We start from the raw sequence: 16,875 nt of genomic DNA, 5'->3' as shown, positions 1-16,875 counted from the left end.
GACATACAAATCTCTACACATATAATTCGAAGTTTGAGAAAATAAGCCTTTTTCCAAGCCTAAATTCATTCTAAGTCCTATTTGAAAAACAAGAGTCATTCCCCTAGTTTGGAATAATGCTATTGACACATATCTCTACTCCCCATCTGGAAAAAGGGGGCTTATAATAATCCACAAGGAAACCTCTGGATTTTAGGTAGATTCTTTTGCAAGCAGAATCCTGGTCCCCCTCCTCTTCACTGCAGCCTCCATAAAAGCCCATCCTGAGTCCTGACAGACTGGGGGACCCTGAAAAGCCTGGGATGTAGAACTGGGTCCTGCAACAGGAGGGGGGTGGTGGTGTCAAAGAGATTGAGGAGTCTCAGCAGAGGCAGCCTATGTGAGCAATGTCTAGGAGCTGGCTGTTATTTTTGTCTTGCATTTCAGGCATGACGTTCTTGCACAGAAGAAAATGTTGTGCTGTAACAAGGGTAGCTATAATACCAGGCCAAGGATGTGGAAGGCAGCACTGGGACAGAATGAATTTAGGAATAAACACATGAGGAACTGACATGGACTGGAAATAGACTGCTTTGTCCAACCTTTCTTGAGTATGTGTTCTCTGAGTATGAGTTCTACTGTAACTGGGTTTTGAGCTGTAACCAAGGGCTTCTTCACATGGAACTTTTATCCTGCTATTGAGATTGGTCACTCATGGAAGTTTGTGGGCCCTTTAGATGATGTCGTTAACCTCCAGGGTGTCTCCTGTGCTAAATGCTTATTCTGTTGTTTAAATAAATCAGAGATAATGAGCCATCAAATTACCCCACTTGTGTTCCGCTTGAGTTCCCTCCATGCAAAAGGAAAAGCCACAAGAAGAGGAGCTGGACCAATGAAACATATGGAAGACTCAGAGAAGGGGGAGAAGGAGGGGGAAAGGGGAGCGGGAGAAGGAAGCGTGTGCCAAGGGGGTCTGTTGTGATCCTGCATTTAAAACAGAAGCAGAACGCCCCCTTTTAAATGCCGGATTTTAGGCTGGTGTAGAGATGCTCTAAGAGCCTGAAGCATGCAGGTGCTACTCTGTTGCACAGATAGAGACAGAAGTTTAGACTTCTAGTACTTATAAAAGGCCTGCCCAGTGGAGAGGCTCCATACTCTCTGCCAATCACAGGGGTGGATGCTATACACACACCTATTCCCTTCTCAACCTGAAGAGAGCAGTGAGACTGCTGCATACAGAGTCCCAAGTATTTCACTAGGCCAGGGTGTGGGCAACTTGTTGCTCTCCAGATGTTTTGGCCTACAACTCCCATGATCCTTCACCAGGTCCATAGCCAGCCTAAAAATGAAGGGGGGAGAGTAGGGTGCAGTTCAACTCGTTTGCATGACTTTTAAAGACAATATGTAAAAGTCTTGCCAGTGTGGTATAGTGGCGAGAGTGTTGGATTGGGACTGGGGAGTTCTAGTCCACACTCTGCCATGGAAGCTCACTGGGTGACTTTGGGCCAGTCACAGACTATCAGCCCAACCTACCTCACAGGGTTGTTGTTGTTGTGAGGATAAAATGGTGGGGAGTGGGATAATGTAAGCTGACTTGGGTTCCTTGCAAGAGGGAAGAAGGTGGGATATGAATGCAATAAAAATAGATATTGTAAACTGTTTTTTAATTATTTGTTTGTAAAGGGGGGGACAGCCCGCCTAGGTCACCCCTGGCTACAGGCCCATCCCTCCCCATTGGCTATACTGGCTAGGGCTGATGGAAGTTGCATTCCGACAACTTCTAGGGGGCCATAGGTTGCCCACCCCAGTACTAGGCTAACTTCGAGCCCCCGGTTTCCATGTCAAATACCTGAGTCCTGAATGCAGAAGAGGATGCAGTGCTGGTGATGTGTGTGTTCAGGATCTCTTTCAGCATAATCAATGTTCTTTTCCATTCCACTGATCTTCTAGCAGGGGGGAAATAGATGTAATTACAGGTACATTTGCAGTCCTAACCACACTCTGGAATGATTTTCTTTTAATTCTCCAGCTGTGAAGCCATCCAACATGCTCAGGGGATCTAATTAGACTACGAAGTTTGCTTTCCTGGTGGGCTTTAATAAGCACAGTTCATTCCAGAACTTTACCAACACAAGTCAAAAGCCGGCAACTGTGTAGGACTGATGCTGTGGGTATGTAATGCATAGTTTAGTAATATAATTGCACTTAACAGTTACATCATTACTGAGACACTGCGGAAACAGGAATGGTGGCTACAGCACTGGGGGTAATGGTTCCATTAATGTTGATCTGTAGGGGTCAGAGGGATAATGAGGGGGCAAATGGGCTAATGTTCAGGCTGAACGCAAACACTAGTTTTATGGAAGTTACATCTAGGGAAGCTCTCTTGTGTTAACCATCTGTTTATCGTATTGCCATGGCTGGCAGTACTCTGCAATGATTGCTCGTTTCATAAATAAGTCAAAATATTTAAAAAAGAAATGCAACATAACATTTGTTTTGGGACACAGGGGAGGTGTTTCCAGCCCTTGGCCAAGAGTCAGAACATACCTTCACCTTTTCCAGCTGGCTTCTTGCAACTCTCCAAGGGCTCCTCTTAATTGGTTTTTTATCAGGTCCCTGCCCAGTCACAGTAGGCCATATCTAAGAACATGAGAAAAACTCTGCTGGATCCTGTATCTAACAAGAGCTACCCACAAAGGCAAGGGCTGTAGCTCAGTGGTAGAGCACATGCTTTGCCTAAAGAAGGACTCAGGTTTGTTCTCTGACATCCTCAGGTATGGCTGGAAAAGACTCTCTCATGTGAAAGCCAGGGGAGTTGCTCCCAGGCAGCATTGACAATACTGAGCTATTTAATTTGCTTATTTCCCGCCTTTTACTCAAGGAGCTCAAGGCAGTGTCAGTTTACATGGTTCCTCTCATTTTATCCTCCAGACAACCCTGTGAGGTAAGTTAGGCTGAGGGATAGTTACCCAGGTGGCTTCATGGCTGAGTGGGGATTTGAACCTCAATCTCCCCAGTCCTAATGCGACACACTAACAACTACAAGCTTTTCTATATGAGGCATTTATTGTGTGCTTACTTACAGTTGTTTATGGGCTATTTAGACAATGTCATGACTTGTGATCCTCCAGTTTTGCTTCAGTTTTTTAAGAGCACGCTCCTGGGTGTGTTTTTTTTCAGAGTGGGGAAAATGGGGTATTATTTTTGAAAGTGAAAGAACTACTTGTGTATTGTGCTATTCTGCTATAGCACAGTGCCACGTAGAGGCTATGTAGTCGACAAGCAAGAAAGGAAAAGCTCTTCGAGTAGATCTCAGTTCTGCAACAAAACTGAGAGTAGGTACAGCATTTAACAGCCTCATGTAGAAAAGCTCTACACCAAATTAGCCAGCTGGATCAATGGTCTGCTTTGGTATAAAATCACTTCCATAATTCATTGTCCCTAATTTACTGGCATACCATAAAGGGATAGTACGGTACATGCATTTTTCATGTATTTTTTCATGTATACATACAGACATACATACATACCCGCTTCATCAAAAGTTTTTGGTGGAGTCTTAATAGATACAAAATAAACCTAAATCTATATACAAATGTTTTCTGCGCTTGATGAGAGACAGGGGAGAGGCACACTGAAAATCCAGCACAGTAGCAGTGGCTGGATAAACAGCTTCCCCATCCCAAGAACTTCAACTTAAGATCCTGACAGGACAGGATTTGGGGGGTGTCACTGGGCAAACTTTAAAGAACATTTTCTTGGAAATTATAATAGTTCTCTTGGAAACAATAACAGCAATTCCCGTTCTTCTACCAATTGAGTATGAAATTAAGTGCAATTATGGGACTGGTATCGATGAGGATTACAAGAAATCCCCACCCCTCTCTAGGAGCTCTGTGAAGCAAACAAAACAATACATGATAATAAACAAGCTCCTCAATAGTTCTCGAACCACATGGGCAAAGCCTTGCTTCATAAGATGTATTACTAAACCATCCTAACTTAATGGAAGATCCTGTAGTTTGCAGTCAGAGAGAGATAAGTGCCCTTTTAATTATTATTAAAAGAGCTCAGATGCAGTAAGTAAACAGAGCTACTAGGGAAATGTGTCTGATTTGGCCAAAGTCCAAAGCATAAGCTGAATTGGGCCCTTCTGGACCATTTCTGTTGCTTCCGGCACTGAAGCTGGCTTCCCTGCAAAGTCACCAGAATGGTAGTGCTTGTGTAAGGGAAATATTCAGCACAGCTTTGTTAATGCTATTTGAGTTTGCAGAATGACACCATTGGATAGTGCCCAATGTTTGTTTGTTTATTTATTTATTTATTTATTTATTGCATTTATACCCCGCCTTTCTCCCTCTCGCAAGGAACTCAAGGCGGCTTATATTATCCCCCAATGTTTCCTCTCCAACTAGTGTCTTTTGGTTTCATCTCTCTAAAACACTGATTATAAGGGTGGGGGGAGGGAGTGCAGCTGGTGACTGACAGGTCTACCTTCTAATCTTATGATACATTTTACCAGAGGCTCTCCAATCACTGGGCTTTGGGAGAAGGCAATGATGGGACCAAAAGGTGGTCATTGTTCCAATGTCACCAGGCTTCACTATGAAAAAAGGCTTAAACTGATTTTTAGTCTTCAGAACTTCCTAGCCCCTGCACCTATTCTTCTAAAACTTTGCAGGTTTTGTGCCTCAGGACACTTCTATGATGTGTGCCAATTTCATACAAATTTCCCCTGCAAAATCAGCAGGGACCCATCCTTCTGAAACTTTGCAGTTTTTTTTTTTTTTTAAACTTAGGGATATCTCTAGACAGTCTGTCATTTTCAGAACAATAGTCCACAAGGAACATAAGGGGACAAGTGCATCCTCTTTTGGATACCCTCAAAATGTCACAGATGCTCTTGCACAAACATTGATGCAGCTATCATTTTCAAATCTGACAGGTTACATTCTTTTAGAAAGGGAAACAAGGACACTTTTTAAAAAAGCTATCAGCAGTTCCCTTTAAATAATAAAAAAATGTAAATGTAAATGTAAAGCACAAAAACTCCTCCACGTTTTCTTTTTAACATTTGGCAGGTGTGATCCCATACCAAGGGGCTACTATATATGCAAATATTGTCCAGTCATAAGCAACAGAAAAAAGTTATACCCATTTTTTAAAATGCCCCATGATAGTCAATGGGAGGCACAAAGCCTCGGGTTTCCAAATCTCGATTTGGGTTTGGTGCTCAAGTCAATGCAGGCAGCCTCCAAATCTGTCTGAGCAGAATTCAGCCATTGTCCAAAGCACCAAATCAGGGTCCAAATCAAATCTGGGGGTCAGTGCGCACCCCTAGTTTGAACCTATGGGAGTATAGAGGGATCACAGGGTTTGTGGGATCTTCTTGAAATGGAGTATCAGTTAATCTAGTAAGTGTCTCTGTGTGAGTGAGATTTAGTTCTAGAATATTCAACCTATATATTCCATTGAACAAGAAGGGCAAGCCCTCCAAAATGTCCAGTGTTGGGCACCATCTGCCAATTTCAGATATTGATTCAGGTTTTTATTTCACAGTAACAACAAAAGTACTATTTTTGTGCGTTTTGAAGTACAGAACAATGGATGGAATGAAGAACCCATGGGTGCAATGTGTTCAGCAATAAACTCACTGAGCTGTGAAGCCCATTCTAGCATTTTTCTTTCCGAGAGTCATGAAAAGGGGTTGGGAAATGTAAAGCTATGGACAGCTATTTGGAACAGCAACAGAAGGGCAAATTCATATACATTCTCAATGCAACTGATGTGAAGACCCCTTTTCAGCTACAACGAGTCTCCAGTTACAAAACTCCGAACACACCATGACAGCTGGCCAGAAAAAGGAACTGTAGATTTTTTGGACCCAGATGATAATTGCATCCTGAATATTAGATGGCCAGTCCTGCAGAGCAGCTCCTCTTCAACTTGTGACCATTACAGCCAAACCCTCTATGTATGGTGGTGGTCCACCAGGAGTTCGTAATCTTCCCTTTTTTTACTGTTGCCTAGGACTGCAACAACAGAAGGGTTGTCAAGCAGCTGACAGGTCACAATACATTGTTGATGGGCTTCATTTCACTTGATAGGATGAACAGAAATGGAGGTGGAGTTGCACTGTATGTTTAAAATACATATCTCTGCACAGAAATACAGGAGGATGAGCTTGGTTGCCCCATCGAGAGCATCTGGATCAAAATAAATGGAGCAAAGAATAAAAGGAACCTGGTGGTCGGAGTCTACTACTGGCCACCCAATCAAGGAGAAGATGAGGATGAAACTTTTGAAAATCAAATTGCCAATGTTTAAAGGAAGGATGATGTAGTAGTAATGGGGGACTTCAATTTCCCCGGTATTTGTTGGGAGACAAATTCAGCAAAACATGGCCCCTCCAGGAAATTCCTGACTTGTGTTGCTGATAACTTCGTCCTACAGAAAGTGGAGGAAGGAACTGGAGGATTGGCTATCCTTGACTTGATCCTAACCATCAGAGATGACTTAGGGGACAAAGTAGCAGTTACAGGAACTCTGGGGGAAAGTGACCATGTTATACTTGAGTTCTTGGTTCTAAAGGAAGCAAAAGCTGAGTGTAGCCAAATGCATACCCTGGATGGTAGGGATGGCGGAGAATTTCTCCCTGAATCTTCAGGAGGCCGAGCGCCAACGCATTCGGCCCCCCGAAATTGGAGGTGAAATTCTCCGTCCCCCTGCCCCCCCGGGATGGGACTTACCTTTGGCGAATGTCCCTCCCGGCGGCGGGTCCCGGCGGCGGTTCGTCGGCCTTTCGTCAGGGGCAGGGGCAGCAGCCATTACAAAGTGTAAAAAAACCCCCAAACCCCATGAGAGGATACATAACGATTAATGTAGCCTATCACGGCTAGATTTCCAAAGTCAGCCGTGATAGGCTACGTAAATCGTTACGTAGCCTATCACGGGTGACTCTGAAAAAAAAAAAAAAGTGTACGCAAATGGCGGCACCCTATAGGCGCCGCCATTTGTGTTCCTTATTTGGTCCCGGTAGTCTACGTAAAGATTTATGTAGACTACGCCGTTTGCATACGCCCCTTTTTTTTTTTCAAAGTCACCCGTGATAGGCTACGTAATGATTTACATAGCCTATCATGGCTGACTTTGGAAATCTAGCTGTGATAGGCTACGTTAATTGTTACGTAGCCTACCACTTTTTTTTTTTTTTACACTTTGTTTCACGGCTGGGGAGACGGGGCGCTTCTCCCCAGCCTGAATTTCGGCCGGGCGAGGCGGGACGCCTCCCCCCCTCGCCTAAATTTCAGGGGGAGAAGCGAAGCGCCTCCCCCCCACCGTGAAGCCAAGCTGCGAAAAGGTAAGTGACTTTCGTACATCCCTAATTTTAGGAAAGCCAGTTTTAATAAACTCTGAACAATGATAAGTAAGGTCCCATGGCAAGTGACTCTAATAGGGATGTAAGAGAATTCCCCCATGGATCTCGCTGAAACCGAATGCCAGTGTATTCGGCCCCCTCAAATCCTTGGCAGAACGAAGCCCCCCCTACGAAAGGTGCGCAAAATGGAGCACTTACCTGCTGCTGTCCGCGCTGACTTGCTAATGGCGGCCGCGTCTGTGGCCGCCATTTGCTTACTCATTATAGCTATGATAGGCTACGTAAATAGTTACGTAGCCTATCACGGAAAAACAAAACAGCGGACGCAAATGGCGGTGGCTATGGCGGCTGCCATTTTCATTCCCTTTTTTTCACCGTTTTAGCCTATGTAAATATTTACATAGGCTATTATGGTGAAAAAAAGGGGAACGCAAATGGCATAGTGGCTGCCATTTGCGTTCCCCTTTTTTTTCACCGTAATAGCCTATGTAAATATTTACGTAGGCTAAAACTAGGGGTGCACGAAAGTCACTTACCTGGTCTCGCAGCTTTTCGCGGTGGGGGGGGAGGCGCTTCGCTGCTCTCCCCCCGAAGTTCAGGCCGGGGGGGGAGGCTTCCCACCTCGCCCGGCCGAAATTCAGGCCGGGGAGGAGGCGCCTCGCCTCGCCCGGCTGCGAAATTAGAAGTAAAAAAACAAACAAACGCCCCCGTGATAGGCTACGTGACGATTAACGTAGCCTATCACGGCTAGATCTGCAAAGTCAGCCGTGATAGGCTACGTAAATCGTCACGTAGCCTATCACGGGTGACTTTAAAAAAAAAAAAAGCGCATACGCAAATGGCGGCCCCCATAGGGAGCCGCCATTCGCGTTCCTTATTTGGTCCCTGTAGTCTGCGTAAAGATTTACGTAGACTACGGCGAAAATAAGGGCAACGCAAATAGCTCTGGAGGCGGCAGCTGGTCTCTCGGCTGGCTGCTGCGGCCGCAAATGGCGGCCGCCGTAGCGGCCACCATTTGCGTCCTGCCAGGTTGCCGTGATAGGCTATGTAAGTATTTACGTAGCCTATCACGGCAAAGAGCAGGGGTGCAAACGGTGGCCGCTACGCCATTTGCGTAGCTGCCTTTGCTGTGATAGGCTACATAAATACTTACGTAGCCTATCATGGAAAGATCAGCAGCGCAAACAGTGTAGCGGCCGCCGTTTGCGCCCGTGCTCTTTGCTGTGATAGGCTACGTAAATACTTACGTAGCCTATCATGGCAGCCTGGCAGGATGCAAATGGCGGCCGCTATGGCGGCCGCCATTTGCATCCACAGCAGCTGGTCGTGGCTGGAACTCCGGCTGCGGACGGCCCTGGCTGGCGGCTCCGTGGAGCCGCAGTGGAGCAGAGTCGGCCCAGGAAGGATTCCGGGGGGAGGGACTCCCCCCCACCGCGAATCCAAGCTGCGAAAAGGTAAGTGACTTTCTTACATCCCTACTGTTGCAGCAGCACCCCACATCTGCTGTAATGTCTGCTTCCAGCCTAACTATTCTTCACTGGCATCAGGTCGTCAGTGGTTGGTATGGTGGAGCACTTGCCCAGGACCCACACTCCAGCAGGGGGCAGACTGACAAGAGCCCATCCTCCTCACCATTGCAACCTTCTTCTTCACCTGCCTCTTGCTCTGGCCCAAACAATGGTGGTGGTGAGAAGGAGGAGCAGGAGGTGCCACGGCCTACTGGCTCTCTGCCTGACAAGCAAGCAGATGATAGCAACTATGAGGAAAAGGAGTAGGGGTGGCAGCAGCAGCTGATGACGATGGTTCTGAAAAGGTAAATGCACTACGGGAGGGAACCCATTAAAGGTGTCTTGCTGAAGCCTCCCCCCCCCGACTCCCCCCCACAACCCCTGGAGATAGAACTGACTGGCATTTAAACACAGGTTGGGTCCTTGGTTTAAGATGCTTATATAGTAGAAATGGCAGAGAATTTCTCCCCGAAACTTCGGGGGGCCGAGCGCCAACGTGTTCGGCCCCCCGAACAAGTTTCGGGGAGAAATCCTCCGCACCCCCCCACCCCCCGCACCCCCGCCCCGGGACGGGACTTACCTTCGCCGAATGTCCCTCCTGGCGGCAGGTCCGGCCGGCGGTTCGTCGGGTGTTCGTGCGGGGCGGGAGCGGCAGCCGGTCTTTTGACCGGCTGCCGCCGCTGCCATTCCAATGAAAGAAAAAAAAACCACGCCCCCTGATAGGCTACGTGACGATTAACGTAGCCTATCACGGCTAGATTTGCAAAGTCAGCCGTGATAGGCTACGTTAATCGTCACATAGCCTATCAGGGGGCGTTTTTTTTTTTAAAAAAAAACTTTCGAGTTCGCGGCCGGGCGTGGCGGGAAGCCTCCCCCCCGGCCTGAATTTCGGCCGGGGCGAGGCGGGAAGCCTCCCCCCTGGCCTGAATTTCGGCCGGGCGAGGCGGGAAGCCTCCCCCCCCCAGCCTGAACTTCGCAGGGGGAGCAGCGAAGCGCCTCCCCCCCACCGCGAACAACCTTCGAGGACAGGTAAGGGACTTTCGTCCACCCCTATTATATAGTTAAAGGTGCCCCACAAGAGAGGTTGCAGCGCACAGAACTGTTGCATTATCGACTGCAGTGGAATGATGAGATCTGGAAACTGAAATAAAAGAAACATAATCCCCACACCCCTTAAGCCCCCCTCCCACTGCCCTTAAAAGATAACTCTTCTATGATTAAAGGTGTATTGGTACAGTGAAGACTCTAGGAGACAAAAAGGTTAGGAGTTTTCATTCCCTGTTGGGATTGTTTAAATCAATACCTATGCTAATCAGGGATGAGATGATGCTGGACATCTAAGGAGGACGAAGCTACATCCCTGTTTTCATTTAAAATAAATCAATGTGTTTAGCACATTGGGGATTTGTATTCCGGGAGGCAAGTGGGGGGGGGGGCAAAGAAGCAATACTTTTTCATACCTGCTGTATTGACACAGCAGGAACCTCAAAGAAGCTTCAGCAAGGGAATGGGGTCTATTTCAAAGGAGCATCAATTAGCTTTAATTGAGCTCTCCTAAGGCCGACAAGTATGGAGATAATTTTCCGTTCAGTTTCCTTGCTAAGCAACTTTCTTGGTACAGATTTTTATGAATTCCTACTTCTCTCTCTCTCTCTCTCTCTCCCTCCCTCCCTCCCTCCCTCTCACACACACACACACACACACATACACGCACACACACACACACTAAATAGGAACAAGCACAATGGTGGCATCTTCCAGAATGTTTTTCCTGCCCAGTCAGTGATGGTTCACTGTTCTGTAACAGGTGAACAGTAAATTCTAAAGGCAAATGTTGGTGGGCTGGGCGAAGGGAGGTTGGTGGGCTGCTAGAGTGCTGCATTTGGAAACAGGTTCAATGCTTGACTCTAGCAGAGGTGGTGGACTTGATCTTTCTGTCTCAGAAACTCACCTATAACATTGGAGAAACAATGATATGTCTCCACAGCATGGCTGGTATCAAGGGTAGGCAAGGCCAGGCACCTGCTGAAGGCCCACACCCCAGCAGTGGCCCACACCCCAGCAGTGGTCCACTAACAAGAGTCCCATGCTCCTCTTCACCATGGCAACCTGCCTCTCACTCTGGCCCAGAAAAACATAGAAAAACATTTCAGTTACAAAGGCAGACTGAGAAACTATATAAATTAAAATGCTCGCTTAGATAGATATGTCTTAACCAGATGCCGAAAAGATTGTAAATTTAGGGCTTGGTGTACCTCTCTAGGAAGTGAATTCCAGAGAAGGGGGCACCGCCACAGATGCAATCATACTAACAAATGGCTGTTTTGTGTGTATGCATTGGGGCGGGGGGGTGTTTTGAAGGAACTGAACACTTCAGCAAACTGACATACACAGTGTTCTGTGCAACTTTCAAAGATAAAAAAAATGGAAAAATGGAATATTCATAGTGCATCAGTTCTACTTTTTAAACTCTTGTAAAAAACTTTTTAACTTTCTGCTTTAGAAAGAAGACCTTGTAATTTTGAATGCCAACATCTGGTTGGAAGAAATTCAGATGAGAAGAAATTCCAGGAGCAACCTTAGGTTCCCAGTCCATTAGTTCTACATTGGAAAGAGGACTGTGCAATTTTGAATGCCAAGAAGAATGCCATTTCTTCTGACAAGAAGAAATTTTCGGAGTGCCCCTAGTTTGTACTGAGCGTGGGGAGGGCAGTTCCAGATTGGCCCCCCTTCTCTACAAAGGTTTATTTGTTTACAATATTTAGATACCGCTCTACATCAAAGATCTTGGGGCGGTGAACAGCGAGATAAATGAATAAAAACCCGTAACTAAAACAATTAAAAGAAGGCAGCCATATCAACTTAGCAAGTCAGCAGTATTTAAAGGGGTTTCCTTACCAAGCCACTATTTTAATTAATTTAGAGCACAATCCTATTCAGATAGGCTGTTGTAAGGATGTACGAAACTCCCCTTACCTGGCTCTGCTGGGTTCCGCTGGGGGAGGAGGCGCTCCCTCCCTCCCCCGGGAATCCTCAATGGGGGGGGAGCTCTGCGCCTCCCCCCCCCCGGAATCCTGGCTGGCCGGCTCCGCTCCGCGGGGATTCCATGGAGCTGCCGGCTGGCTCTGTCAGCAGCTGGACATCCGGCCACTGGCTAGCAGGGACACAAATGGCGGCTGCCATAGCCACCGCTGTTTGCGTCCCTGTAGTCAGCCATGATAGGCTACATAATAGGGGTGGATGAAAGTCCCTTACCTGTCGTCGAAGGATGTTCGTGGTGGGGGGGAAGCGCTTCGCTGCTCCCCCTGTGAAGTTCAGGCCGGGGGGGGGAGGCTTCCCGCCTCGCCCCGGCCGAAATTCAGGCCGGGGAGGAGGCTTCCCGCCTCGCCCAGCCGCGAACGTGACAGTTTTTTTAAAAAACAAACGCCCCCTGATAGGCTACGTGACGATTAACATAGCCTATCATGGCTAGATCTGCAAAGTCAGCCGTGATAGGCTACGTCAATCGTCACGTAGCCTATCACGGGTGACTTTAAAAAAAAAAAAAAGCACGTACGCTAATGGCGGCCCCCATAGGGAGCCGCCATTCGTGTTCCTTATTTAGTCGCTGTAGTCTACGTAAATGTTTACGTAGACTACGGCGAAAATAAGGGCAATGCAAATAGCGTTGCCCTTATTTTCGCTGTAGTCTACGTAAATCTTTTTTACATCCCTACTACATAAATAGTAGCCATCCCTACTACATAAACACTTACGTAGCCTATCACGTCTGGCTTAAAAAAAACAACAACGCACGTATGCAAATGGTGGCGGCTATGGCCACCACCATTTGCGTTCCTTATTTTTGGCCGTCTTAGTCTACGTAAATTTTCTTAGTCTACGTAAACTCTACGGCAAAAATAAGGGGGAACACAAATAGCGTCCGCTACACTACTTGCGTTCCCCTTATATTCGCCGTCTTAGTCTACGTAAATATTTACGTAGACTAAGACGGCCAAAAATAAGGAATGCAAATGGCGGCGGCCGTAGCCGCCGCCATTTGTGTACATGCATTTTGTTTTGTTTTTTTAAGCCAGACGTGATAGGCTACGTAAGTCTTTACGTAGCCTATCATGAATGGGGGGGGGAACAGACTGAAAATGGCGGTGGCCGTTCAGAAGACCAGCCGCCGCCGCCATCTCTGCCGAAGCTGCCGCTGGAGCCGCTGGAGCCGCCGCCGTCCGAAACATCCGCCCCAGGTAAGTCTCATCCCGGGGGGGATCCGCTGGGGGTGGGGGGTGGCAGGCCGTTCCGCCACGGAGTTCGGGGGGTCGAATGCACTGGCATTCGGCCTCACCGAGATCCGTGGCGGAATTCTCTGACATCCCTAGGCTGCTGCTGCTGAACTCAGAGGCAGCCGCCTATCCTAAGCAGGGCAGGCAAAGCACAGAGGGGATCGTTCTCTCCACGCTTCTCCTGCCCTGCGTTTTCAGCTAGACAGCCGATTGCGGCTGTGTAGCTGCAGGAGGACGGAGTGGGGGAGGAAGCTGCTGTACGAAACATTGGATGTGTCGTACAGGCATTTCCACCCTCCTCACCCAGAAGGCCCTCTGGGAATGCCCCTTTTCGGCCACTCTGCACTCCTCTTCAGAGCACGGAACATGGGGCTGTTCCACTCTGCCTCCGAGGCAGTGCAGAAATGGGGGGAGGTCGGTTCCCAGAAACCCAGATATCTCATGGCTGTCTAGCTGCTATCTAGAGGCCATAGGATTGCTCCCTCCATTAAATACATGGGAGGCTGGGAGACCTGGCACTCCAAAAGGCATGCAAGGATGTGTAGTTTATTGTGTAAGTCTTGGGTAAATGTATTGCCAACAATAAATAAAGTTTATGAGTCACTCATTACTGTTATTTTTTTGTCTCCTCCTTTTGAGAGTACATGGGCGCACTTCTAGACAAGTGAGTCTTGCCACTTTGTATTTGAGAAATTGATTATTTTTCAGGTGTATAGAAATTTTAATGTAAGTTTATGTCACAGCTACTTTTAATAGCTACTTTTAATAGTCACATGTGGGCAACCCCACTGTAGTTCACTGAACTAAGGCAGATTTAAGCATTTTTAAACCACTTTAAAGCTAATCCAAACATAGGTTCATAGTGGTCTATTTGAAAAGGCCCTAAGAGGCTACATACATCATACCTTTTTCAAGACAATTAATACACTAATGCAAAACAGATGTATCTGATGATATATTTATTTATTTATTTATTTATTGCATTTATATCCCGCCTTTTTTCCACTTGCAAGGAACCCAAGGCGGCTTACATTATCCTCCTCCTCTCCATTTTATCCTCACAACAACAACCCTGTGAAGTAGTTTGGGCTGAGAGTGTATGACTGGCCCAAAGTCACCCAGTGAGCTTCCATGACTGAGTGGGGACTAGAACCCGGATCTCCCAGCTCCCAGTCCAACACTCTTGCCACTACACCACATATAACTTGAGAGCCATTATTTCTCTCTCTAAAAACAGAGAGGTTTTTTTTAACACACATTGCAATCTTTAAAAATTCTATTTTCAATTTGTATATACCACTGTCCCAAAATCAACATGTATTTTTGCAAGTCTAAGAACTTGGTAAAAGAGAGAAAGATTACAAAAGATAAACTCCCTCACAATATTTTGAACATAGCTGTTGTAGAATGAGCTTTCCAGAGAGGCTTGTGTTGTGCTCCTTTCGTCACCAGGCAAAGACCTTTTTTATTTTCCCAGGCATTTTAGGGCACAATCCTATGCATCTTTGGATGGACAGGGACACTGCAGCTCTCCCCATTCCCCAGCCAGTATGGCTGGCTGGTGAATGCTGGGAGTTGTGGGACGTTTCTCTGTCTGAACGTGCATAGGATTGTAGCCTTGGTCTTTCGGTTTCTGTTATTTTAAATCTGTTGCTGTATTTTAAATCTTTGCACTGTTGCTAGTTTTTATTTGGTTATTATTGTTATTTCATACTGTAGTTTTACACTTTTATATTGTATTTTATCATTTTTTTATGGTTGTAATTGTAAACTGCCCAGAGAGCTTCGGCTATGGGGCGGTATAGAAATGTAATAAATAAATAAACAAACAAACATTTTAAAAGAACAGATTCTGAACATAATAAATCGTGGCTGGTCACTCAGGGAAAGCCTTTCAAAATAATAACGTCTTCAGGAGGTCCTGAAAGCAACACAAGGTTGGCGCCTGCCTGACCTCTAAAGGCAGGGAGTTCCACAGGAAGGGTGCCACTATGCTGAAGGCTCTCTTCCTGGTGGACTCCTACCAGGCCATACGTCCATCTGGAACCACCAGAAGCAAGTCCTCCAATGACTTCAGTGACTGGGCAGATTGGTGAAGAAGAAGGCGCTTGCTCAGGTATCCTGGTCCCAAGGTTACATCTTCCTTCACCAGAACAGCTGTGTGACAAAACAGAAATCCAACTGATGAAGCTTTGCCAGGTGAAGCATTGGGAAAAAATTCTTCCTCTATCCTTTTCCTCCAGAAAAAGAGAGGGTGTGGGGGACCCTGACAGTATGAAATGTCTGAAGAACTATGTGACCATCAGGATAGTTTTCAACTATACAAGATGGTTCAAATGTCACACTCCAATCTCAGTGCTGGACTACAGTTCAAGAATTCATTGTTGTTTACCCAATAGTGCCCCAATCTTGGATCATGCGATGCTAACAATGCTGCATTGAACAGCTTGTGGCTTTATTGCATCAACAGCACCTGGAAGAATACCCCTTGGCAAACTTGGTTTCCTCTCCACAGAATCTGTCATTCAAAATGAAGTCTATTTGGTTTACATTGAAAAGAAAACGCCTTCCGGAAGCTGTAGGGGATGTGCCTAAATGGAAATAGAAACTGATATATAGCACTCATATATATTGCTGCAGTGGAAACAGTGCGCCTGTTTGCCTTGCCTACTTTACTCTTATTGTTCAGGTGTCCACAGTATGGAGTTTAGTTTTGCAGTCAATTTCTACAGTTCTCAGCAGGGGAGTGAGCTACGATGTGGCAGAGAACACAGTGCTTATCTTCCCCACTATTCACGGCACAATCATGACCTAGAGAGAATGTTATCTGTACATCAAATAGTTTCAAACTGAGTCAATTAATGTATGGCGACGGACAAGCTCCCCATGGCTTGCGTTGGATGGGTTCATAGATAAGCTGAGTTACGTCCCAAAAAAAAATAAATCAGGAAATAGCCTGACCTATTTCTGAGCTCATCTGAAATTCCTATTGAAATCCATGGAGACATTGATGTCTCCATGGGTTTCAGTGTGGTGTTTATAGAGGCTACAGTCTACAAAATGGCTGACAGGTACAAATAGCAACCTACTGCAGGAGATCCTCTTGGTCCAAGGTTCTTCAGTGGTAGGTTGCTGTTTGCCCCCACCAATTGTTTTGGGAATGGAGGATATGCTGGGAGGTTTTCTCTGGCTCAGATTTTAATCCAAGACCTGGAAGAATTTGGGAGCTTCTAAAGCTTTCCCCTCCCTAGCGGTGATTATAAGCCTCCATGCTCATTTCTGGGTTTAACCTGGTGAACTTTGTCAGGATCCCTATTAATTTTACATGTGCTGCTGCTGCTGCTGTTGTTGTTGTCGTCATCACCATCATCATAATAATCATCGTCATTCCATTTCTATTAAGATGATTCTGGGCTTCTTCACACGGAGCTTTAATCCTGCTATTGAGATTGCTCCCTCACAGAAGTTTGCTGGCAAACTTTAGATGACATCAACCTCCAGGGCGTCTCCTGCACTAAATGCCCTTTGTTCTGTTTTTAAATAGATAGGAGATAATGAGCTATCAAATTACCCTGCTTGTGTTCTGCTTGAGTTCCCGCCATGAAAAAGGAAAAGCCACAAGAAGAGGAGGTAGACCAATGAAACATATGGCCGACTCAGAGAAGGGGGAGAAGGAAGCACATGTAAAGGGAGTCCGTTGAGATCCTGCATTTAAAACAGAAGCAGAAAGCCC

At 46.3% G+C, this 16,875-nt stretch overlaps 1 long non-coding RNA gene across 1 annotated transcript in view; it reads left to right on the top strand.

Moving 5' to 3' along the window:
* The window catches only part of LOC146347815 (uncharacterized), a 95,500-nt gene extending 88,430 nt beyond the window's left edge, over positions 1-7,070 (top strand). Inside the window, exons 4-5 of the long non-coding RNA XR_014790428.1 lie at positions 427-590; positions 2,009-7,070. This is a non-coding gene — a long non-coding RNA (uncharacterized LOC146347815). The remainder of the gene's footprint in view (positions 1-426; positions 591-2,008) is intronic.
* Positions 7,071-16,875: the final 9,805 nt, after the last annotated feature.

The sequence above is a fragment of the Heloderma suspectum genome, chromosome 4, assembly GCF_057233095.1.
Source record: "Heloderma suspectum isolate Gila_16-S chromosome 4, 16-S_ref, whole genome shotgun sequence".
Lineage (NCBI taxonomy): Eukaryota > Metazoa > Chordata > Lepidosauria > Squamata > Helodermatidae > Heloderma > Heloderma suspectum.
This window is presented reverse-complemented; position numbering and strand designations above follow the sequence as displayed.